At 40.5% G+C, this 25,738-nt stretch overlaps 1 protein-coding gene and 1 long non-coding RNA gene across 6 annotated transcripts in view; one reads left to right on the top strand and one right to left on the bottom strand.

Annotated features, from left to right (window-relative positions):
- Klf8 (KLF transcription factor 8) overlaps positions 1 to 25,738 on the top strand; it is a 155,281-nt gene that overhangs the window by 82,066 nt on the left and 47,477 nt on the right. The window lies entirely within an intron of this gene.
- LOC126492979 (uncharacterized) lies at positions 1,829 to 24,605 on the bottom strand. 3 transcript variants are annotated; one of them, XR_007589726.1, is made up of 4 exons: positions 24,462 to 24,599; positions 22,594 to 22,726; positions 11,884 to 12,030; positions 1,829 to 2,502 (listed from the first exon to the last, which is right to left on the bottom strand). It is a non-coding gene; the product is annotated as an uncharacterized lncRNA (long non-coding RNA). The 3 variants fall into 3 exon arrangements; XR_007589727.1 differs by lacking the exon at positions 22,594 to 22,726 and having other exon boundaries at positions 24,462 to 24,605; XR_007589728.1 differs by lacking the exons at positions 22,594 to 22,726; positions 24,462 to 24,599 and adding an exon at positions 24,187 to 24,229.

Below are 25,738 nucleotides of genomic sequence, written 5' to 3' on the forward strand. Positions count from 1 at the left end.
AGCTACTGAAGGGAATATTCTATGGTCATCTTTTTAATCCACTTAAATATGCTGTAATTCAATTCTGATTATATTGTTTACTTTTGTTTTGATTATCTATTTATTAGATGGGTTAATTGAGATTTCTCACAGTCATTGTATCTTTACAAATCAATCTGTTTATATCCAGTAGTGTAAATTTTAGGAAATTGGGCACATGGAAGTTTGATGTATATATATTTGCAATAATTATATTCTTGATGAATTATTCTCTTTATTAATATGTACTGAACTTCATTATCTTTTCTGACTAATTTTGGGTTGTATCTGTTTTGTTAGATATGAATATAGCTAGTCCATCTTGCTTCCATTTTTATCCCATATATCTTTGCCAGTGAGGTATTGTCTTAGTTAGGTTTCTGTTGCTTTTATAAAGGCCATGATATGATCACAAGTAACTTAGAGAAGAAAGGATTTTTCAATTTACATGTCCCCACACAGTCTACCATGAAGGGTAGTCAGGACAGGAACTTAGAGGCAGGAACCAAATCAGAAACCATGGAAGAGTTTCTGGCTTGTGCCTCCTTGCTTCCTCATCATACTTTGTATACCACAGGACCACCAACCCAGAGGTGGCACTGACCACTGTGGGATGGGCCCTCCCACATCAATCATTGCTCAAGAAAATGTTCAACAGATTTGCCTACAGGTCATTTACTCATTTGGGGTTCCCTCTTCCCAGATGACTTTACTTGTGTTTGTAGTAGAGAATGCATGGTTGGATCTGTTTTTAAAATCCAAACATCTAGTGTTTTTGTCTGTTAACTAGAGAGCTAAGATATTTATGTTTAGAGTTATTACTGAAAGAAATATGCTATTTTCTACACTTTGGCTTTTTTTCCTTGTTAATTTTATTTGTTCTTTTGATCTTTTTAATTATGAGCCTTTGTCTCTGCTATTTTATTGAAAATGTTTGTGTAAAAGTCAGTCACCGATAACCTCCAAGCAATATAGCAAATGATGTCTTAGTCATTCCATTTGTCTGAAATCATTTCCCGTATGTGGTGTCCAAGACTTTATCATCGTCTTGTTTTTTCCTTTTAACCTCTGCTCTCGTCTGTCAGTCTACTTTGCTAAACCACTCAGATGTTATTTACCTTTAAACTTTGGAGTCCTACAAGGCTCAATCTTTATATCCTTTCTACGTACAATTGCTTTTAATGTAATCCAATTCTGTGACTTCACACGACTGTACATGCCAGTGATTCTTCAGTTTTATACCAGCTAAAGTCATGCCCATAAAAATAATAATCCACAGTTCCTCTCCCATCCATCCCCCACAAACAGGCTTTCTCCGTGTAGTCCTCGCTGTCCTGTTACTCATTTTGTAGACCATGCTGGTCTCGAACTCACAGAGATGACCCTGCCTCAGCCTCGCAAATATGGGAATTAAAAGCATGTGCCACCACCACTAGGCCAAAATCACAATTCTTATGTCTACCACCTACTTGATTCTTGTTTGCCTTGCCTTATCACCAGCCCTGTAAAACCTGTAGTCTTTCTTGTTTCTTCATTTGTTTGTCTAGGTAGGGTTTCTCTGTGTAGGTCTGGCTGTCCTGGAACTTTCTGTAGACCAGGCTGGCCTCAAACTCAATGAGATCCACCTGTCTCTGCCTCCCAAGTGTTGGGAGTAAAGGCCACAACTGCCAGACAATAACCTGTAATCTTATCCATTTATCATGATAGTTCCATCCTTTTATTTGCAGAGGACAAAACCCTCAAGTCTTTTCTTTCTTTCATTGTCTTAGCAGTTGAAGAAAAACTGTTTATTGGGGTTGGGGGTGAGGAAGCACAGGCATGCTGCAGACACACACACAAAATTACCCTCTGCAAAACGGAGGGAGGATTTGGGAAGCTGAAGAATCCGGTCTTTTCTTGAGGCCTGTTTTTTTTTTTTTTTTTTTTTTATTTAAGTCTCTGAAGAGTTTTCCTTCCCTAATTTAGGGTTGGTCAGTTTGAAGAAAGATGGGAAGGTAGATTGGCTCACAAGTGTTGTGTAACACGTCCCGATCCAGATGCAAACAGAACTTGTTGAGTCAGTCCATCAGCACAGGGCCTGCTGGTGGGAAACAGAAGCCCACTAGCACTTTGTTTTAGCGGCCAGGCTTTTGTCGCAAGTCAGGAGGATGAGGAAGAAGCTCACTATCTTTGCTATCTTGGAAATTCCCCTCCATTATTCCTAGTCATGGCCCCTCACCCTACCTGTCTGTCGACCAACCCCTAGCCTCTCATTACTCCCTCTCAGAGGTCACCCTGACTGCTCTCAGGGAGTTAGGGTTGCTAACTGCTCTTAATTGCTTCCTGCTCACCAGCATAGATGGGGGTGGGCAGTCAGTCCTCAGAGATGGCTTGACTTCATGGGCCATGATAAAACTTCACCAGTGGTGATGATCCAGAACATAAGATAGCCAAGGTGGCGGTGGTGTACATCTTTGAAGATTGCTGTCCCAAGGGGGGTAGCATCTGTAACATATAGAAAATGCCACTCTTACTAAGAGCATTGTTGGAAAAATAGCTGGGGTGGTTCTGCCCTTATTTGAGGAAGAGAACAGGCAAGACAACCATCCAAAGAATCCTTGACAGGCTTTGTCGTAGGTATCAAGGAGACTGATGATTCCTTTGCTAAAATTGTAAGGCTTAAGGTGTATCCTGTGGAGGAGGCCATTTGTTTGATTCAAGAGTTCAAGGAGTATTTCATCAGCCCTAAGTTCAGAAGTCACCCATTGAGTTTATTCTTCTGTAACCATGGGAAACATTGAGAGACAAAGTTGATGTGGAAAGTTCCTCAACATCATGGTTAACATAAGTTTTGTTTAAGAAGGTGAAGCAAATTGTGTAGCTGACTGAACTGTGTACAAGAACCTTTTACCAGAATCCTGTAGAAACCTATAGGTGGTACCTTACCAGCAAGAGATGCCTCTGCCCATACACCAGCTGTAATGTCTAGTGGAGGCATACACTATAGACCAAACCTGAATGAAATCCAGATTTCCTTTGTTGAAGTTACAACCAGACAACAGCATTTGATAGACAATGTAAAGAGGACATATCTTTTTCAGAGCTGTTCAGCAATGTCCCAGGACACCATTTTATTACCTTGAATATTTCTTCAAGCCTGGGAGTTAACAAGGTATTTGGCAGCCTCCTTTAATGGGAACATGATTGGTTAGACATCATATTACAGCTGTGAGAAGTGCTCTTTTACAAAGAGATAGTGTTATCAGGAAGAAATGAATTAGTAGGAAATAGTTGTCCAAATGATATCTCATATGGTTCATGCAGTACAATGTCTGAGGACTGTTGAGTCTAGGGAACATGGGGTGGGGGGAAGCGGGAAAAGGGAAGGGAGGGGAAACTGTGGTGATATATAAAATGTAAAAAAAAAAACCCACTTTTAATAAAAAAAATCACACTAAACCGGGCAGCAGTGGTGCATGCCTTTAATCCCAGCACTCGGGAGGCAGAGGCAGGCGGATCTCTGAGTTTGAGACCAGCCTGGTCTACAGAGCTAGTTCCAGGATAGGCTAAAAAGCTACACAGAGAAACCCTGTCTCTAAGAACCAAAAAAAAAAAATCATCTTGATCATTTCAACCCTGGTCATACTTTCTGATGGGCGAGGAAGTGTAGGTGGCCAGAATGAATCACTTTTTTTTTAAAATGTGCACATTGGTGTTGGGTCCCCTGTAACTGGCTGGAGTTAAGTGAGCTGCCATGTGGCTACTAGGAAATAAACCCGAGTCCTCTGAAAGAACTCTTAACTGCTGAGCCATCTCTCCAGGCCCCACTTTTTTTTTTTTTTTTTTACTGCCAGTGCCATTTGAAGATCTGGTCCTCAGGGATCATTTGTGCTTGGGAGGAGCCTCTCTGACTCCTCTAATCTCTCTGTTGTCAGTTAATCCATCTGTGTGAGGCCTTGCCTGACCGGTGTTTCATTTGGATGTGTGGAGGAAGTTTTCTCCTGTGTTGACTCTCTTCTTTACAGACAGGATGCTGATTAGCGGCCATTCAGTGATACCTCCTCTGAGCAAGGAAACAGGTAACTTCCCACAATTATAGGATACTTTGAGACATGCCCCATAGTTCTTTTTTTTTTTTTTTTTTTTTTTTTTNTTTTTTGGTTTTTTTGAGACAGGGTTTCTCTGTGGCTTTGGAGCTTGTCCTGGAACTAGCTCTGTAGACCAGGCTGGTCTTGAACTCACAGAGATCCACCTGCCTCTGCCCCATAGTTCTGTGGGACCCAGTTGATCTTGAAGGCCTGGGGAGAGGAGCGATCTCCCCTTCAATGTGCCTGACCACATTGTCATAGGCTTCCAAGTATGGTTATTGAACACCCGGAGGGTCAGTTGCACCACTTTCTGTAATGTTCAGGTGAAGCTTGAACAGACATTAAACATGTTAAAAATAAACTTTGATTAGATTCGCATAAGGTAATCCATCGTGTAGGGGTTTTGTTTGTTTGTTTTCTAGCAATATCTGGATGATCTAGTGGGTAAAAGAAAAGTTGGACATAGGGAACTTTAGAGGACATTTCCTCCTATTTATAGAACAGCTTTAGCTATTGGATGATATTAGAATTTAGAGTTGCCACTGGGGGCCACTTTCATTATTCCCAGGAGAGCGTTTAAGCCATGCTTGGGTCAAGAAAAAGACTAAGGCCCTCTTTCTAAGTACCTCAGGGTCTAACCTGCTCCAGTTGTGCAGGAGGCAAGTCTGTGGGGGAACTTGAAGGACTCTTGGAAGATTTTGTCCCCATCTATAAAGTGCAAACAAGATTGGGAGAGACTGATGGAGGTTCACTTAAGCCTCCGCCAGTCTCTCAACCCAGCATCCAGAGAGACAGGAGAGTGATCGGCCAGATTCTGACACCCCAGGACCACTTCCCAGTGTCATTCTTACCCAGGACTGCAGTTCTGGTCCCTGCTGGTTTTCACTGACAACCCAGACTTCATTTTTAGATTATATTAGCTTTCTCCTAACCTCATTGGAGGTCAGATCAAGGTTAGAAAGCCCTGTCTTGTGAGAGACACACACTAGTTCCCTCCAAGCCTCATCCTTGGGACAGATCAAGGTGGGGCTCTCACTAGCTCTTCTGTAACCTTATCCTTGGGACAGATCCAGATTAGGGTGCCAGGGCTTCTGAGAGAGAGATTGAGGTTCCCTCCCCCAGGACTTAAATAGTGGCCTGTTTTCTGTGATATAGATTTACATACCTTTAACCCCTGCAGAGGAACCCCAGAGCATTTCAAGTAGTTGCCTGAACAATAGAAAAGGGATTATTTGCTCTGCCATAGGGTCTTCCAGACCTCATGCCCATTTTCTTTCTTTAAAGCTGTAAATCCATATTATAATTGTTGTTATTATTAATAACTTAATCCAGATAGGAAGCAAGCATGATAAGTGATTTTCTTTTTATTTAAAGAGTATCATCTAAATTAGAAGAGGCTTTTCACAATCCACTATATGTAAATTGTGTTTAAGTCCCTGTAATCTGGAGGAGAGTAAACAGAAAACAACAGAATAGCAACAAAGCTAAAAACTCAGAAGGTCACCGTATTCGCTTGTTTCTTTTCTTAACCTGTTATTTAACTGAAAGGCTCACATTTAATATAAAACAAAACTGAACATTAAAATAAAACAAACCATTTTGGAGGCCTGGTGTTGCCTCTTTAGTCTGATTTAAAAGAGGGGGGGAGGGAGGGAGGCAATTGTAATCAAGCAGCTCAGTAGGACTGTCTTGGAAGTTTTTTTGGAGGGGGGGGGTTCAAGACAAGGTTTCTCTGTAGCGTTGCAGCCTGTCCTGGATTTAGCTCTTGTAGACCAGGCTGACCTCGAACTCACAGAGATTTGCCTGCCTCTGCCTCCCGTGTGCTGGGATTAAAGGTGTGCACCACCACCACCCAGCTCTATCTCGGAAGTTTTACGGGTGCCGCATGTTTGGCCTATGGTAGATTGTCACATTAGCTAAGATTGTGGTGAAGTTGCATGGCATTTGTCCTTTTAAAAACAGAGCATTAGCAAAGATGGCAGCCAAGTCCCATGGCTGCTTCCATCTTGATGTTGTCAGCAAAGCCACATCGTTGTTTTCTGCTCAAGATGAGCCCAGGTCCCTGATAAAGTGAGCTCATAATCTCCCACGGGGTGGGATCCGCACATCTCACAGATTAAATGTGGACTTTTACACCCTTTTCTTTAGAAAGACCCTTTAGTTAGTTAGGTGAGGGTGGATGTAAGAGATAGTCCTATGGACTCAGCAAGTAGGCCCTCAAAAGCAAAAACAGAGGAAGGAATTCCACAGTCTCAGCTCACGGTAGCTACCATCAGTGGGAGAGCTCTCAGCTAGCTTCTAGAGGGAGAGGAAAGACATTTAACCACCATCTAATTTTAGTTCGAAATAGTAGTGGGTTTCTCTGTCTCTGTCTCTGTCTCTCTGTCTCTGTCTCTCTCTGTCTCTCTCTCTCTGTCTCTCTCTCTCTCAGTGTTGGAGAAGAGAAAAGTAAGGGTAGGAGACACAGGCGCTTTGCAAAATCCAAAGGTCTGTTTGTCCCCAGGTTAAGCGGAACCTTCCAAATCTCTCCAAATCTCTCCCTCAGGCAGCCAGATGGCCCTGAGCAGAGGGAGACTGCAGGGCTCTGGAGCCAGGGCTTAGGTTAGCAGGGTAGTGTCAGTGTCCGTTCACAGGTCCCTCCCTAGTCGCCAAACAGTTTAACAGACTTCCTAGGGCCCACAGACATAGAGTTAGAAGGTCGAAGGGGGTCTTCCTGGTTAAAGAAAAGAAAATCACCAGTCTCTATCCGGGCTGGGGGAAGGGTGCTACAGAATGGGACAGATACAGCTTCCTGTCCTTTCAAGGCTTGGCCTTTCTTACTCACCTTGAAGAGGTCCTGAGGCGAGGTCCCCAAAGTTATACAGACCAAGGGCCTTGGTTGGGTTTGTTTTCTCTGCCTTTTAAAGAATTAAGAAACAAAACAAAACAAAACAAGAAGAGTCTCAAGCGAGGCAGGTGCTAGTGGAGGATCTGGAACTCTGCAAACGGGCACAGGTAGAGTAAGCAGTTTGAAGAAAGGCATTTAATTGAGGGCAAGAAAGCATACACATACCACAGACACAGGGAAAAAGACCTTCTGCAGAGCAGAGGGGCACCTCAAGAAGGGGAGAAAAACCCCAAGTCTTTTCTAGAAGTTTCTCTGATGCTCTGTCTGTTATCAGAAAGCAGATCAAGGGCATCTCCTTCAGAATGCGACCCTCATTCCCTTTGTTGCTGTTTCCCTGGGTTAATGGAATAAGGCACTTGAAAGGCCTCCCTGCTCGCCTTTAAAACACTGATCAAATGTTGTTGCTTTTCTCCTTGAAACATCTTTCAATAGGTTTCTACTTCATACATCTCAATTAAAGCTAGGTCTCTATGCCCACTAAGGTATTGGGAGCTCTGACTCCCTGACCTCAGTTCGTGCTGTTCTTCCAGCCCTGCGTTCTTTGTACTTTAGCCACAGTTTGTTCTTCCTGTTTATCTTGGGAAACTTTAGACACACTTTCCCCTCAAGCATTACCTGTTCCATGTCCTTAAAAAGGTTCCCGCAACTCTTCCTGCGGATTGCCCCATTCTTTCCTTCAAATGTTTGGTCAAATGTAAATTCCCTTAAATGGCGTTGTCTTCATTGCAGTAATTTCCTGTTTTAAGAAGTTTTTCTGGTGAAGTTTTGGGGTCTCTTATCTATCCTAGCATATTATCTGTAGATAATGATAACTTGATTTCACCTTTTCTTGTTTGTATCCCTTTAATTTCTCTCTTGTTCTTACTGCTTCAGCACTATATTGAAATGAGTGGGGATGGTGGCACAGGCCTGACTCATTTGATAGGATTGCTTCCAGTTTCTCCACACTTAGAGAGAGGAGTTTTCTTTATCTTTTTCTTTTTTTAATTTATTTTTTCCATTCAAAAATATACACTTCCTCCCCTCCTCCCATTCCCCTCCTGCTCCCCCACTCACCCTCCTTCTTCCTTCTCCCTCCTTAAGAGAGGGCAGGGAACCCTGCCCTGTGAGAAGTCCACGCCCCCCCCCCCTCACATCCAGGCCTAGGAAGCTTTGCATCCAAATAGACTAGGGTCCCAAAAAGCCAGAACAAGCAGTAGAAATAGGTCCCAGTGCCTTTATCAATGGCTTCTCATTCAGCCCCCATTGTCAGCCACGTTCAGAAAGTCCGGTTTGATCACATGCTCATTCAGTCCTGGTCCAGCTGGCCTTGGTGAGCTCCCATTAGATCAGCCCCACTGTCTCAATGGGTGGACCAACCCCTCGCGGTCCAGATTTCCTTGCTCATGTTCTCCCTCCTTCTGCTCTTCAACTGGACCTTGGGAGCTCAGTCCTTGTTCTGATGAGGGTCTCTGTCTCTATCTCCATCAATCGCCAGATGAAGATTCTATGGTGATATTCAAGATAATCATCAGTGTGACAGTGGGGCAAGGACAGTTCAGGCACCCTCTGCTCTGCTGCCCAAGGACATAGCTGGGGGCATCTCCGTGGACACCTGGGATCCCCTCTAGAGCCAAGTCTCTTGCCAACCCTAAAATGGATCCCTTAATGTAGATATCTTCTTCCCTGCTCCTATATCCGCCCTTCCTCCATCTCCACCCTCCCACTCCCCCAAGCACTCTTTCCCTTTTCCCTTCAAGAGAGTTTTCTAATATAATTTTGTATAGTTTTTTTTTTCAAAATAGTCCCTTATAATATTCTGAAAATCAGATGAGCAGCATCAGGAGACCCTTGGGCCAACAAACCAAAGGAAAGAAAGAGGAGACCCAAATTAATGGAGTCAGAAACAAACAGGAAAACATTACAGCAGACATCAAAGAATTCAGAATACAAAGGCATTTTGAATCTCTTGCATGGGACCTGGATTTAGTTCCTAGCATCTACATCCATAACTCCACTTCCAGTGGATCTGCTGCCTTCTTCTTACTTCCATGTGAGCCCAGCACACATGTGGTATACATGTGCACATACAGGCAAAACAGTCATATGCATAAAATAGTCTTAAAAGCCTGCATATGAAAAATCCATACCAATATCATACCTAAAGGGAAAAAACTGACATTTCTGCTAAAATCAGAAACAAAAGTTCCATTTTCACTTTTATGCAAGTATAGTACTTGAAATTTTAGACAAATCATCAAATTATTCCTGATGTAGATAACTTACAAAATCCTATGTCTCAATACAAAGACTCAAAGCACTCAGAATTGGGGTCTGAAAAAATGGTGAGGAGCACTGGTTGCACCCATGTAATGGCTTACAGCTGTCTGTAACTCCAGTTCTGGGGTTCTGACACCCTCTAAAGGGATACTGTATGCACACGGTGCTCATACACAGATAAAACACAAAACACATAACATAATAAGAGATTTTTAAAACCTTTTTAAAAAACCTCTTAGAACTAATAAATTCATGAGAAATTTCTGTATACATAACTCGTATGCAAAATTGAACTACAGGACAAAGAAATAAAAAACTATATATATATATGTGTGTGTGTGTGTGTGTGTGTGTGTATAAAATACTTTGAAATAAACAACTAAGGAGATAAGAAGACCTCTATACTGACAATTATAAACTATTGAGGAAAGACAAAGAAGAGACTAGAAAACAGAAAGACTTTGCATGTTGTGAGTCCACAGAAGTAATGTGTATTTTTGAAGCCTGTCCTGGAACTAGCTCTTGTAGATCAGGCTGACCTCAAACCCACTGAGATCTGCCTGCCTCTGCCTCCCAAGTGCTGGGATTAAAGGCGTGTGCCACCACTGCCCAGCTGAATTAACATTGTTAAAATGACTATACTATCAAAAGTGATTCAGTAGATACAATATACTACCAATTAAAATACTTGCCATTTTTAATAGTGCTGTAAGGATATCCTAAAGTGCACATGGGTCCCCAAATACCCTAATAGCCAACCTAACCACCAGCAAAAAATGATCTTGATGGAGACAATACAATATATGATTTCAGAATACATTTTAAAGACATACTATCAAAGGAAGTATGGTATTAGTCTAAAAATAGATTAATAATGAATGGAATACAATAGAGGACCCAGAAAAAGACTCACACATTTACATCAACTGATTTTTGATAAAGGTGCCAAAACTTACATTTCAGAAAGATAGCTTCTACAACATATGGTTCTGATAAAGCTGGCTATTTGCATGTACAACTCAAAATGGATCAAAGACATTAATCTAAAATGCAAAATACTGAAACAAGTAGAGATAAACATAGCAGCAATACTTCAAGATATTGACACAGGCTATACTTTGCTGAATAAGAGTCTATTGGCTGAAGAAATGAGAACAACTATTGGCAAATGGTGCTTCTGTACAGGAAAAGAAACAGCAGAGTAAAATTATAGTCTACAGCACGAGAGGAAAATCTTATAAACTATTCATCTGCTAGAAGAATAAGGATAAAATGCATAAGGAACCTGAAATGTTAACCAAAGAATAAATAATTGAATCAATATCCAGGTAATGAACTGAACAGGAATTTTTAATACTAATGGGCAATAACTACATGAGAAAATGTTGAAACTTGTTAGCCATTAGGGGACTGCAAATCAAAACTACGTTAATATTCCATTTCCTCAGTAGGTGTGGGTATGATGAAATAAGAAAACTGTAGCAAGAAAAAACTGTAGCAGAGATGGTGCTGAAAATGCAGGGGCAGAGGGCTATGGGCCTTACATAATCTTGGTGGTAATTTAGATTAATGTAGCCACTATAGAAAACACTGTGAAGACCCTTAAAAATCTAAAACTGGAACGTCCATAAGATTCAGCTCTTACAAATAACATTTAGAGTAACAGAAGTCAGCTGGCTTGCTGATCATGGTCATTGTCCCACCGTTAAAAATCACCCCCAAAGAAGAATGACTGTTTCCGTCCCCCAGTAGCTATCAACTGCCAGTACCTCTTTGGCTTGGAGTGTGGCCCTTTGTGAGTCCCTCCCCTCTCTATGGTGGAATTTTAGCTGGTGTGATCTTGTATAGGTCCTGGGCAGGTAACCAGAGCTGCTGTGGTTTCCTAAGCAACAGTCTTGTTTAGAAGACAGCATCTCATAGCAACCTCCAATCCCATCCTCTGGCATGTACATTCCTTTTTTTCTAGATTACTTACATTCTTTCTGCCTCCTCTCTTTTCATGTTCCCCTCTGCCTCGTCTTTGTGATGTTCCCCAAGACAGGGCAGTGAGAGAAGGGAGTTGATAACGATGTCCTACTTAACACAGAGTGCTCACTCTTTGCATAGTTTTGATCAGTTTTCGTCTCTACCTTGACCCAGGTCTGTGGGTATAAATGAATGGCCCCATACCCATGAACACATAGGAAGCACTAACTGGGCTTAGTGGGTTATTTAAAAGAGAGAAGGATGGGAAGTTAGTAGGTATGGTTTTTGCTAAGCTGGAAGAACACAACATAAGATCTATTCTCAAATAATGAGATGAGAGTTAGATGGGGAGGAGAAAGGTAGGCTGGGCAGAGGAGGAAGTGGGGGAGGAATAACTAACACTAAGAATGTTTGAAATGGCCATATGGAAACCTTCTCAGGAGTTTAGGTAGAATATCCTACACAGGAAATAATGCTCCTCCCACAAGGTATAGGTTGCTAAACAAAAGATCCCAGCTCCTGGTGTGGGGCATGTCCCCTTGAGCAGTTAGGGCAGCCCAAGAGACCCCCAAAATATTAAGAAACGGTTGCCATTGTTCCTGGTTACCCACCAGAACTTAATGGTAAGACCCCATTGCTGAACATACCACACATTTTAGTCACAGGAGTTGGAGAAATCAAACATACCTGGAAGCTTCTACCTTGCTGGCTGGAAGGTTCTTGTCAGAGTACAGAGGGTAAGTGTCTGTATACTGCCTAGCCGTAAGTGGGATTGCATTTGGACAGGACTGCTCCACTCATGAACTCACAGCAACTGTGGTCATCACACAAGACCTATGGAAGATCAAACCAGTCAACAATCGGCATGGATTGGGCTCCAAGCCCCACCCCTAGAGCTGTTGACTGGTATGGCTTCTGAGAGAGAAACAGTCCATTTTCATTAAGGATTTGGCTCCGTAAGGTTGATCATGTTCCAGTGGATACCCCTACACCTGTGAGATCATGGAGAGCACAAATTGGTTTTAGTAGAGTATTAAAAAAATGAGGACACATCGTTGGATGGGTACTAAGGAGGTAGATTTGGGAGGAGTTGGGGGAGAGAAGTTAATATGATTATAATATATGAAATTCTCAAAGAATTAATGAAAACTTTTTAAAAAAGAGCATGAAGTTGTAAGGACACAGGCGGAAGGATGTGGGTGGAGTTGGTGGAGTGGGGTAGGAGGTGACTGCAATACAAATACATTGTATGCATGTATAAAATTCACAAAGAATAAACCAAAAATATAATTTTTTAAGGAAATGACCTATACCCAGCAAATTTTAAGTATACAATATGGCATTGTGTAGGCAGTATGTTATATTAGCTATCCAGAACTTACCTGGCAATAACAGAAATGCTTTATTTTTCAACTAATACTTAAACATAGAGAGCTGTACATCTTTTTGAGTAATATATAAGGTTTGATACATTTATGTGTTGCATGATGGTTAAATCAGGCTAATCATGTTTATTTCAAAGACATGATAATTTTTTTTAGGGTGTAAATGTTCAAAATTCTCTTTTCTGGCCTTTGAAAAGTGCAGTTTCTCCTCGTTATCTCCAGTCACCTCACTGTAGCTTTTTGCTTCTCTCCAACTTTTAATTGATTATCCAGTGTCAGCTTTCTTCCCTTCCTGAACACTAGGCTCCCTGAGTTCTTGTAGCTGCCGTTCTACACTTCTGTAATAACTTCCACATATGAGTGAGCCCAAGTGCTGCTTCCATTTCTGTGCTTGACACTTCTCAGCAGGATAGCCACTTCCACCCATCTTACTACAAGTTACAAATTCCACCCTCTTCTAAAACTGTATTGTGTATGTGGACCAGTTTCTTAGTCCATTCTTCAGTTGTCCCCATTAGGTTATTTCCATTTCTTGGCTGTTCTGTACAGTGCAGTAAAGAACAAGGAGTGTAGATACACTAGTTTCATTTCCTTTCTATATATTGCCATATTTTAATTTTGGGAGAAATACCAATTCTGTTTTCTATAATGGCTGCACTAATTTATATTTCCACCCACAACATGTTCCCTTGCACCCACATCCTCATCAACATTTGTTATATTTAGTCTTTTGTGTACTTGTTTTTGTGTGTGTGCATGTGTGCACATGTGCACTGTGTTCATAAATGTGAACATCAGAGTTCAATACCAGATGTCTTTCTTGATTGCACCCTACTTAAATTTTTGAGACAAAACCTCTCACTGCACCTGAAGTTGATTGATTTAGCTAGGCTGGTTGGCCAAAGAGCTGCAGAGATAATTAATTAGTTAATTGTGTGTGCCTGTGTGTCACAACATGCATGTGGAAGTTAGAGGAACTTTGTGGAACTCAGTGGGTGCTAAGGATTGAATTGGGGTCTTTGCACCTTCTCACCTTCTGGCCTCTCATGGCTTTGAATTGTGGTTACCTAAGGATGGAGTATGTTGACCATTTTTTCATTCTATTCTGTAGTTAATTGTACTGAGTGTTTGCTGTCATGGTGTAGACTTCCTTTCAATCAGTCTACTCTGTCCCATTGGTCTGTGTGTGTGGTCTTAATGTCAGCACTTTTGATTAATACAGCTTCGAGGTGTATTTTAAAGTCAGGTAGCATAGTCCCTCCTCCTCTGTTCAACTTAGTCAAAATAGCTTTGTCTGAAGATATTTGGAGGTTCAATATGCATTTTAGAATGTCTTTTAGCTTTTTGAAATATGCTAATTAGAATTTTGATGGGAATTGCATTGAATTGTACATTGCTTTGCAATATGAATGTTTATCAATATTGTTTCTTCCAGTCAATTACAGCAGAATATCTTGCAATGTCTTGGAGAGCTATTTAATCTTTCATCAATATTTTATAATTTCGTTATAGAGGTTTTTGATCTCTTCAATTAAATTTATTCCTAGCTAGTGTATTATTTTAGTTATTGATTTGTTTTATGGAATTTCCTTTTATAGTATAAAATACTACTGCTATTTGTATATTAAATTTCCATTCTCCACTTCTGTATTATTTAAAGACATTTTATTCATTATTATTGTTGTTGGGGTGCCTCACTTGCTATGACATATATGTGGAGTTCAGAAGACAACTTTGTAGAGTTGATTCTCCCCTTGGATCCTAGAGGATCATACTCTTGATTGCTGCGTTTGTGTGAGAAGGGGCTTTACCTAGTATCTGGCTGGCTCTCTCTCACTAATTCTAGTAGGTTAGTAGTGTTTTCTTGATCTGTAAGATCCCATCATATATAAACACTGGCAGTTTTCCTTCTTTTCTAACCTGATGTCCTTTATTTCTTTCTCTTCCCTACTCATTCTACCTAGAGTGCCTAACGCCATGGTGGATGAAGTGGTAAAAGCATATGCACTTGTCTTGCTTGGTTCAGATGTATCAGAAAGTTTTCCTCCACTTCTCACTCGGCAAATGTTAGGCCTTCCTAACAGTGGCCTTTATTATGCTCAGCCGTGTTTGCATTCTGATCATGAAGGGATGCTGAGCTTCATCAAATGCTTTTTTTCTGTTTGAATTGAGGTGACTATGTTTTTTAATCCTTCCGTTTGTTGGTAATGATGCATCGCATATATTTACTCGTGTATATTCTACCACCATCCCATTCCTGTGATCACAGGGAATAATCATTTTGTGTGTTGATTTCATTTACAAGTATTTTGTTGAAGATTTTTTTTGTTGAAGATTTGAGTGTTCATGTTCATCAAGAATAACTTATGAAATTTGCATATCACTGCATTGCTTAACCCTCATCAGAGAACCTTCTTCTTGCAGTAGATGGGAATTAACACAGAGACCCACAGCTAGATAACCTGAATAGAGTGAGAGACTTTGGAACATTCAGCCCTAAGTGGATGTCTGTATGACTCCACACTCTTCTTCTCTGGATTCAAAGTTCTGGGTGGACGAGGAGGTGGAACTATTGCCGCAGGTGCTAGAGAACTCTGGGAAACACTATCTTCCAGACACAGCAGGACCGATGCACATCTGAGCTCACAGAGCCTGTAAGAGCATGCCCAAGATGTGCACAAATTCAAGCCAGACAAAATCCCAGTATAGACAAGAGGAAGTGAGCACAAAGTCCTGCTCCTAACCAAGAAACTATTTCCAATTACTACCTGTTGAGAGAAAGAAAATTGGTTTTCTCCACTGGAGTGATAATTGAATATATCAACCACACTCCAGGACAGACCTCATGCTCAGTAGCAGTTGACCAACACAAAGCAGACTGCATGTTTTTCTTTGTGTGTGTGTGTGTGTGTGTACTTTTTCTTGTTTTGGTTTGGTGTTTGCTGTCTTCTTGGTTTTGTTTTGTTTTAAGTGAGAGAAAGAGAATGTGAAGCTTGGTGGGTAGGGAGCTGTGGAAGATCTGGGAGGACTTGGAAGAAGAGAAAGAATATGATCAAATATATCATATGAAAATATTTTTAAATATCCCACAGTACTCAGGAGGCAGAGGCACGTAGATCTCTGAGTTTGAGGCCAGCCTGGTGTTCAGAGGAATGTTCAGGTCTATACAGAGAAACCCTATCTCAGAAAAAAGGAAATAATAAAACTGTGAAAAAGAAGATTATAATATTTCTTGTATTTGTATCTGATTTTGGTAGAAAGCTAGTATTAACCTTGTAGAATATGTTTGGACAAATTCTTTTATTTAAGGGGAATCTCTTTAAGGAAAATTTATATTATTTCATCTACAAATGTTTGCTAAAACTTCCTAATGTCACTCTCTGGTTTTGAGCTTCTCTGAAATGGGAACCTTTTTATTACTGATTAACTTTTATTATCTGCCACTAGCTTGTTTATGTTTTCTAGTTTCCCCTTAATGAAGTTTTGGTAATGTTTATGTTTTTGTGATATTTTTCCATTTCTAAGTTACCAAAATTTGGACATATAGTAGTTCATAATAATTTCTAATAAGACTTTTTGCAACCCTTATTCTTTGTTGTATTCTCTTACTTTGAGTCTTTCCTTTTTTCCTCCAGTTTAAGGGTTGTCAAGTTTTTTTAATAATTTATTTTTATTTGCATTGGTGTTTTGCCTGTGTATATGTCTGCATAAAAGTGTCACAGACAGTTGTGAGTTGCCATGTGGGTGCTGGAACTGAACTTGGCTCCTCTGGAAGAATAGCCAGTGCTCTTAGCTGCTGAGTCATCTCTCCAGCCCTGTTAAATTTTATTTTGTTTTGTTTTTCCTTAAGCAGTTCTTTGTTTCTTTGGTCTAAAAATAGACATGGGTTTGATTATTTTAACTATCTTTTTCTTCAAAAACCTCTCTTTTTAAAATTCTGTCTCCATTGGTTTTTCAAAAGAAAGTTATTTTACACATACTTGTATACTTTTTAAATCTTTTCATGTTATTCATTTTTGGGTTTGCTATTATGTGATCTGAAAAATGGTTGGTATGATATCAATTTTTAAAAATACTTGTTGGTACATGTTTTGTGTGCTATCACATGATCTATCATAGAGCATGTTCCATGTGCTGAAGAGGCAAATATGGATTTCCTAGTGGTGGAATGGACTATATTTTTTCACTTTTTAAAAAGACAAGGTATTGCTATGTGTCCTGGGCTAGTCTGTATGGCATAGGGATCATAATCTTCTTGCCTCCGCCTTCCAAGTGCTCAGAGTGCAGGTGTTTAATCACTGTTTCTTGCTTTGGGATGTTCCTTAGATGTTTACTATCTCCATTTAGTGAAGGGGAAATTGAATTTTTAGAGGTCGTATTTTTTATTATTACCATGGGGGGTTTAAGGAGGAGTGCATCATGGCATTTATATGGAGGTCAGAGGAGAACTTTGTGTGTTTTTTTTTTCTCCCATGTTGTGGGTCCTCGGGTTTGAACTCAGGTTGCCAGGCTGGCTTGTCAAATTCCTTTACCTGATGAATGATCTCCCCAGCCCCAAGTGTGTGATTTAACTCTTGTTTCTTCATTGATTTTCTGTCTAAATGCTTTTCCCATTGATGAGCCTGGGTGTTAAAGTCCTGAGCTACTTTATATTACACTCTGTCTTCATTTAGCTTTATTGATACTTGTTTTATACTGTTATTTGTTTGTATACTTTGATATTATATATTATTCATAGCTGTTGTTTGCTCCTTCTGAATTGACATCTCTATTATTAGGTTGGTTTCTCTTCTGACTGCATTTGATTTCTAATGCCCTTTTGTCCCTCAGTAGTTGGCTACTCCTAATCTCTCTGTTTCCATTCACACTGACTCTCTCATCCCATTCCTTTTTTCTGGATCTTTTTGTGTTCTTAGATGCAAAGTGAATGAAGTGGATTTTTTTTCTTTTCTTTTCTTTTCTTTTCTTTTCTTTTCTTTTTCTTTTTCTTTTTCTTTTCTTTTTTCTTTTTTGTAAAGCCAAAGAAGACTTTGTTAAGAAAAGGTTTGTTGTTTTGTATTTTTCTTTTTGAAACAAGGTCTCAGTATGTAGTTCTGGCTAGCCAAGAACTCACTGTATAGAACAGGAAGGTCTTGAACTTGCAGAGCTCTATCTGCCTCTGTCTCCTAATTGCTAGGAAGAAAGGCATGTGTCTCATGCCCAACAAAAAAGTTTTTAATATAAGCTTAAATATAAGCTGAGAAGGAGACGTGGAGGGAGTGTGACTTAAGGAAACAATGAGGCTTCTTCAGACTGTGGATTTGGCAAAGTTGCACTTAACTGTCTTGATACTAGCCGTATACACAGTTTTCGTAGGTTTTGGAGTTACATCACTCAAATTACATAGAAGATTAAGTGAAAACATTTTGGTATGCCCATATATACCTGAAGATCTTTTCTTTGGTAAATAACATGATTTATGAGCTATAATATACAAGCCAAATGACAGATAAGATAAAAATATAGATTAAAATTGATTTAAAGTATTATGATAGGTCACAGAGCGATCAGGACATGGTTTGACTATAAATAAGATTCATTATTGTATTTTTGAGATTTTCTTGATTCTCAGCCAACAGGGTTGAAGGAATTCTTTTCTCTGGCCTTGTCCCCTTGATTTTTACTGCCATTCTGTTTTGCCCCCAGTTGTCTAAGACTTTGCCTAACAGTAAGAGTTGATAATGATCAAAGTCCCATTGTTCAAGTTTCTTACTTCTGAAAATGGACAGAGACAGGACCTGCCTATCCACAGTTTTAAAGTCTTTGTCTTATCTGAGGGAGATAGATGAGTTGGAGTTTGGAGCTCTGAGGATCACCGTTCAACAGAAAAAGTGAATTTCTTTTCAGTAGGTTTGTGTGTGTGTGTGTGTGTGTGTGTGTGTGTGTGTGTGTGTGTGTGGAGGCAGTTTTCTCTGTAGCTTTGGAGTCTGTTGTGGAACTTACTCTGTAGACCAGGCTGGCCTTGAACTCATAGAGATCCGCCTGCAAGGCCCAGCTTTCTTTTGAGTAGTTTTTAACTTGTTTCAGTTACAATGTCTTTTATTTGGAACTCTGATCTATTTCCTTTGCGGGCAACCATTGCCTTGATTCAACAGCTATGAAATCTGTCTTCCAGTTTTTTGTACTGCCTTTCCCCTCTTATACTCTTCCTTAGTGATTAAGTGACTTACTCTACGATATGATTTGAATCTTTGTTATTTTTTTTTTATTTTGGTTTTTCGAGACAGGGTTTCTCTGTGGCTTTGGAGCCTGTCCTGGAACTAGCTCTGTAGACCAGGCTGGTCTCGAACTCACAGAGATCTGCCTGCCTCTGCCTCCCGAGTGCTGGGAGTTAACATTTTTACTGTTAACGCTTGAGGATGTGTATGCACACATATATACATACAAATTATAAAGCCGGGCGGTGGTGGCGTACGCCTTTAATCCCAGCACTGGGAGGCAGAGACAGGTGGATCTCTGTGAGTTCGAGGCCAGCCTGGTCTACAAGAGCTAGTTCCAGGACAGGAACCAAAGCTACAGAGAAACCCTGTCTCGAAAAACCAAAAAAAAAAAAAAAAAAATTATAATTGCTGTTTTGCTTCTTAGGAACCAGTCCTAGGAAAGTTGAAAGTAAAAGGTTTCTTTATTTGTACTGTAAATGTTAGGTTAGCCTGTTCCAGTTGGTCGCTCTGGGAAAAGGGTTTGAAGATTTGATTACGCTTTCACCTCGAGACAGTAAAATGTGGGATTATCAAATGAAGGTCACACTCTACTAAGAAGCAGACAGAGCAGTAGCCACCAAGGAACAAAATACCCAAGCAACACAGATAGTGGCAAATATTAGCACCTAGAATTACAATCTTCCCCAACCCAGATGCCTGGATGCCAGCATAAAAGCCACAGTTAATAACAGCCAGGGCAATATGTCTCCACTAGAGCCCAGTCCTACCACAGCAGGCCCTGAGTATTGCAACATAGCTGAAGCCCAAGAAAGACCTTAAAACAGCCTTTATGCATGTGATAGAGAGTCTTAAAGAAGAAATAAATAAATCCCTCAAAGAAATGTATGAAAATGTTAGCAAACAGTGCAAGGAAATGAATAAAACAATTCAAGACACAAAAGTGTAAATAGAATAAAAAAAACTGAGGGAAATCTGGAAAGGAAAAGCTTAGGAACTTAAACAGGAACTACAGAGGCAAGTTTCACCAACAGAATTCTGAAGATAGAGAGAATCTCAGGTGTTGAAGTTATAATAGAAGAAATGAATATATCAAAGAAAATGTTAAATTTAAACAATTTCTGACACAAAACATTCAGGAAATCTTGAACACCATGAAAAGACCAAATCTAAGAATAGGAATAGAGGAAGGAGAAGAAACCCAGGTCAAGGACACAGAAAAGATTTTCAAGGAAATCTAAGAGAAAATTTCCCTAACTTAAAGGAAGAAATAACTATCAAAGTATGAGAACCTTATAGAACACCAAGTAGAGTGGTGTTCTAAAAGTAAGTCCCCTTGGCACATAATAATCAAAACATTAAGTATACAGAGCAAAGAAAGAATGTTAAAAGTTGCAAGGGGAAAAGATTAAATAACATATAAAGGCAGCCCTGTCAGAATTACACCTGACCTCTCAGGGAAGACTCTAAAAGCTAGAAGGGCCTGATCAGATGTGCTGCAGACTCTAAGAGACAACAGATGCCAGTCCAGACTACTATACTCAGCAAAACTTTCAGTCACTGTAGAGAGAGAGAAAACAAGATATTCCATTATAAAGTTTAAACGTATCTATCTACAAATCCGGCCCTACAGAAGGTACCAGAAGGAAAACTCCAACTTAAGTAGGTTAACTACATTGAGGAAAACACAGGGAATAAATAATCTCAAACCAGCAAAGCCGAAAGGGAAGTGTGTGTGCGCACATACACATGCACACCACCACCACCACCAACAAAATAATGGGAATCAGAAATCATTGGTCACACTCACCAAGAGAAAGACACAGATTTATGAATGGGATGTGAGAAATCATGATCCATCCTTCTGTTGCATCCGAGAAGTACACTTTAACATTACCTCAGGGTAAAAAAAAATGGAAAGAGAAGATATTTGAAGCAAAAGGACCTAAGAAGCAGCTGGTGTAGCCATCTTAATATTTGACAAAATAGACTTCAAACCAAAACTAATCAGAAGAGTTAGAGAAGGACACCACCTACTCATCAGAGGAAATATCCACCAAGATTATGATGCAATTCTTAACATCTATGCCCAAACACAAGGGCACCTAAATATGTAAAAGAAAAACACTACTACAGTTTAAGCCACATATTGACCTTCACACACTGGTAGTGGGAAACAGCATGCATAGGACTTGCATGGGTCTGTACCAGGTCCCTTGTATGTATGTTCTGGTTTTCAGTTTAGTGTTTTTATGGGATTCCTGAGTGTGTAAACCAGTGGATCTCTGTTTCTTGTGCCTTCTGTTCAGCTCTTTTCCTTCTGTTGGTTTGTTTTGTCCAATTTCAATGTGTTAAGATTTTGTTTTATTTTATTATTATCCCTTAGAGTGCTAGCTTCGGCAGCACATATACTATTATTATCCCTTAGAAGCCTGTTTGTTTTATAATGAGAGACAAGACAGAGTGGATCCATATGGGAGGAGAGGTGGCAAGGAACTGGGTGGAGTGGAGGGGGACAGAATCTGTAACCGTGATTTATTATGTGAGAAAAAAATCTTTGTTCAATAAAAGGTTAAAAAGTAAGCAGGCCATGATGAAGAAGCCAGTGAACAGTGTTCTTTCAGGTTCTCCTCTCGTTCTTGTGTCCAGGTTTCTGCCCGGCCTTCCATTCACCGTGGAGTATGGCTGCAATTGCCCCCGCACCCCCAAAAGAACAATTCCCATCTTAGTTCTTAAAATATAGTACAGAGATAGAATACTAAAAACACTATGGTACTGACACAAAAACAGACATGTAGACCAGTGGAACAAAAGTAAAGACCCAAACATGGGTACACCTAACTTTAGCCACTGAATATTTGACCAAGTAAATAGCCTGGCGAAGAGAAAGCGTCTTCAACAAATGCTTCTGGGAGAAATGAGTATCCATGTGCAAAAGAGTAAAAGAAGACCTGTATCTATCACTTTGCACAAAAACAAACACAAAATTGATCAAAGATCTAAACTTAAAATTGTAAACACTCTAGAAGAAAATGTAAGTAGTCCCCTATGTGATATATAGATAAAGGATAGAACTTTCTCAATAGGACTGCATTCACCCAAGTATTAAGGCCAACGCTTGATAGTGGTACTTCATAAAACTGAAAAGCTTCTGCATAGCTAAAGAGTCAGTCAAGTACAGAGGAAACCCACAGAATGGGAGTGAATCTTTGAAAAGTTATACGTCTCACAGAGTATTAATATCCAGACTATGTAAAGAATTCAAGAAACAAATTGTCAAAACAAACAAACAAACAAACAAAGAAACCCAAATGACCTATTAAAAAAATGGGCCTGGGACCTGAACGGTGAGCTCTGAAAAGAAGGAAAAACTGACTAAGAGTGTTTCAAAAAGTGTTTATGGTCTTTAGATGTTATGGTCTGATTAGAAATGACCCCCATAGCCTCAAATCTTTGAATGCCTCGTCATTAAGGAGTGGTACTACTTGAGAGAGATTAAGAGGTGTGGCCCTGTTAGAGGAAGCTTGTTGCAGGGGGAGTGGGTGGTCTTTAGGGTTTCAGAAGCCCAAGCTAGTCCCGGTGGGTGGTTCTCTTTCTTCCTGCTGCCTGCAGATCCAGCACCAACTACTCCAGCACCAAGATGTCTGCTTGTGTGCTGCCGTGTGTCCCACCATGACCATGGACTAAACCTCAGAGACTAAGCAAGTCCCAAATAAGTTCTTCCATTTTATGAGTTGCTGTGATCATGCTGTCTCTTCACAGCAACAGAACGGTGACTAAGACACTAGCTATTAAGGAAACGAAAATTGAAATACCTCTGAGATTTCATCTTGTTCCAGTCACAAAGGCAAAGATCAGCAACGGAAAAAGACAGTACATGCTGGAGGGAATGTGGAGAAAGGGGAACCTTCCGTCACTGTTGGTAGGATTGCAGTCTGTCTGTCCGCTCTGGAAATCAGCATAGAACATTACCAAAAAGAGATATCCTACCCCTTGGCAATGACATCATTCTCCACAGATACTTGCTGAAAAGTTCCTGTACCCCAATAAGCCTCTCTGCTGACACAATAATCCAAATCAAAACAAATCAAACTAAATTAGAAAAAGCCTAGGTTTAATGGGATACAAATGCTCCTGGATGGTTTTCCAGCCCCTCAGAAGAGGAGGAAGGAGGGTCTAATTAGGGAGAATAGAGAGAAATAAATACAGAAGGAAGGAGGAGGGTTAAAAACCAGAAAGGATGTCTGAGGAAGTCATATGGAATCATACTACCTAAAAATTACACATACACATAAACATACCATACAGTTCTAACTGTATACTTTAAATAAAATTTTCCCATCTGGTTTGACAGTGTTCCCCCAAGAGCCAAAAACCATTTAACATAAACCTCAACAGCAGACTTTCTTTCCAGGGTCGTTCAAGAGACTCCCCAAACATTATGTGCTATTGCCGTTTTCCTTGCTTGACCCATAGAGGTGGAAGGTAAGCCCCTATTGCTGAAAACACCATCTACTTAAGACAGAGTCCAGGAGCCTCTAAACTGGAGCAGACCCAAAAGGCCTGTTCCTGAGGACTAGTTTTTGTGATACCAGAAGGTGCCATTCAGTATTCTAAAGGAAGGAAGCAACTAACAGCCCTACCGAACTATAACACCGATGAGCCACATCATAGCCCTAAGGGTGCAGTAGTGGTATTCATACCAGTGGCGGGCACTAACAAAAGGGAAATTGTGCCTGCTGCAAGTGAAGTCATGGATCTTGGAGGAGAACCTACAACTGCCACTTCACAAAGCAAGTACAATCCCTAGCTGAATTACAGTCTAAGGATTTGTCCCTTTATCCTGTCTTAGTTACTTTTCTACTGCCATGCTAAGACACCATGGCCTAGACAACTTACAGAAGAAAACATTTAGTGGGGCCTTACAGTTTCAGAGGGTCAGTCTATGAGACTTAAGAGCATAGCAGTAGGCGGACAGGCGTGGCATCGGAGCAGTAACTGAGAGCCTACATTTGATACACAAGCATAAGACCAAGAGAGCTAGCTGGGAATGGTGTGGGCTTCTGAAACTTCAAAGCCCATCCCCAGGGGCCCACCTCCTCCAGGCCACACTTTTATTCCTTCCCAAATTCTAAGGACTAAGCATTCAAATAGAAGAGGCTAAGGGGCCATTCTCTTTCAAACTATCACATTCCAGTCTCTGACCCCCATAGGCTTGTGGCCATCTCATAATGCAAAATGCATTTAGAACAACTTCAAAGGTTCCCATAGTCTTTTACCGTCTCAACACAAGTTAAAAAAAAATCCAAAGTCAAAGTCTCTAAGTAATCTCTTAATTGTAACCTCCTATAAAATAAAAAAAGCAAATTGTGTGCCTCCAACTTAGAATGGCACCAGATATACATTACCGTTCCAAAAGGGAGAGAATGGGAGTATAGTGAGGAAATACTGGACCAAAGCCTAACTAAAACCCAGCAGGGCAAACTCCAGATCCTGTAACTCTTATGTCTGCTACCAAAGGACTTGGATGGTTCTTCCCTTCAAGTTTTGCTGACTGCTACACACTTCCCTCTTGGGGCTGCTTCCATTTGCTGCTCTCCTTTGCACATATCCCAGGTCTCTGGCATCTCCAGCATCCCGGATTCTCAACACAATCCAGGCTTTACTTCTGTAATGGCCTTACCTGACCTCAGAATTGCCAGGGAGGCTTTCCTTAATCTTAGAGGAAGATTCCAAAATGTTTATATTCTCATAGCCTTCATGACTCTTAGGCCAAAATCAGGTGGCTCCTGCTGCAAGTTCTGCTGCCTGCTTGGGCTGGACTCTGGCCGCCTCTTTGAACCACATTTGCACAACCTTTGATTCCTTGCTTGGTTGGAACAGATAATTCCTCCGGCCTTTTGTTTTCCCAGATTGCAGGATTAGCTGGGTGGGATCTCACCCTGAGAGCACCACTCCCTTTCTTCCATTTCTCTATCTATTTCAGCACAAACCATGGCTTCAGCATTAAATTTCCTAGTGTTCTTTTTCTCCTCGAACTGCACGTTTTTTCAATTTCTTTTTTAGAAACCTGCATAAGGATGTAAACTCTCAGTTACTGTTCCAGGGCTCATATATTTGACGGCTTAGTCCCCACTTGGTAGAACTATTTGGGAAGGATTAGGTAGTATGCCCTTGTTGGAGGAGATGTGTCCTGGTGGGTGAGCTTTTGAGGTTTCAAAACTTCAAGTCATTTCCAGTTAGCTTTCTGCCCCTTGCTTGAGGATCAGCTGTAAGTCCTCAGCTACATCCAGTACCACGCCTACTGCCTGCTGCCATGATCCCAGCCATGATGTTAAGGACTCTCAGCTGTACTCGGAAACTGTAATGCCCAATAAACTCTTCCTTCTATGAGTTGCATTGGTCATGGTGTCTTCTTAGCAATAGAAAAATAAATCAAGATATCACTCAGATAAGTGTAGTCTTAACCCCTCAGTCAAAGAAACTTCTCTTTATAATAGATGAGGACCATTACAGAAAACTACAACCAATCAAAATGTAGAGGTGTGGAGCTGCATCCCAAATGAACCAACTACAGTTCAACTGCTACACCTAAGGCTCAGGAATTATTGCAGAAGATGGGGCAGAACGATTTTTTTTAAGTAAATTATATCTTTATTCAGTTCCAATTTCACTATACAAAAAATAATCCAATACGTAGGAAGAGAGAGTAATTCAGACACGAAATAAATTGACAGCCTGTGTGCCACTTTCTTTTTTATTATTTTATTTTATTACTTTTAAAAAATACCAGTTCAAATTCCCACTCCCCCCCTCCTCCTACTCCCTCTACTTCCTCCCACCCCACCCCCTCCACTCCTAAGAGAGGGCAAGGCAAGGAGGGGGCACAGTGATTTTAAGAGAGTGGAACAGGGTGCTTGCTGTGAGATTGCCTCTCTTCCAAATGTCAGAAGTTATGCC

Source organism: Alexandromys fortis, unplaced genomic scaffold (assembly GCF_014885135.2).
Source record: "Alexandromys fortis isolate MF-2015 unplaced genomic scaffold, M_Fortis_MF-2015_v1.1 scaffold_318, whole genome shotgun sequence".
Taxonomy (NCBI): Eukaryota; Metazoa; Chordata; class Mammalia; order Rodentia; family Cricetidae; genus Alexandromys; species Alexandromys fortis.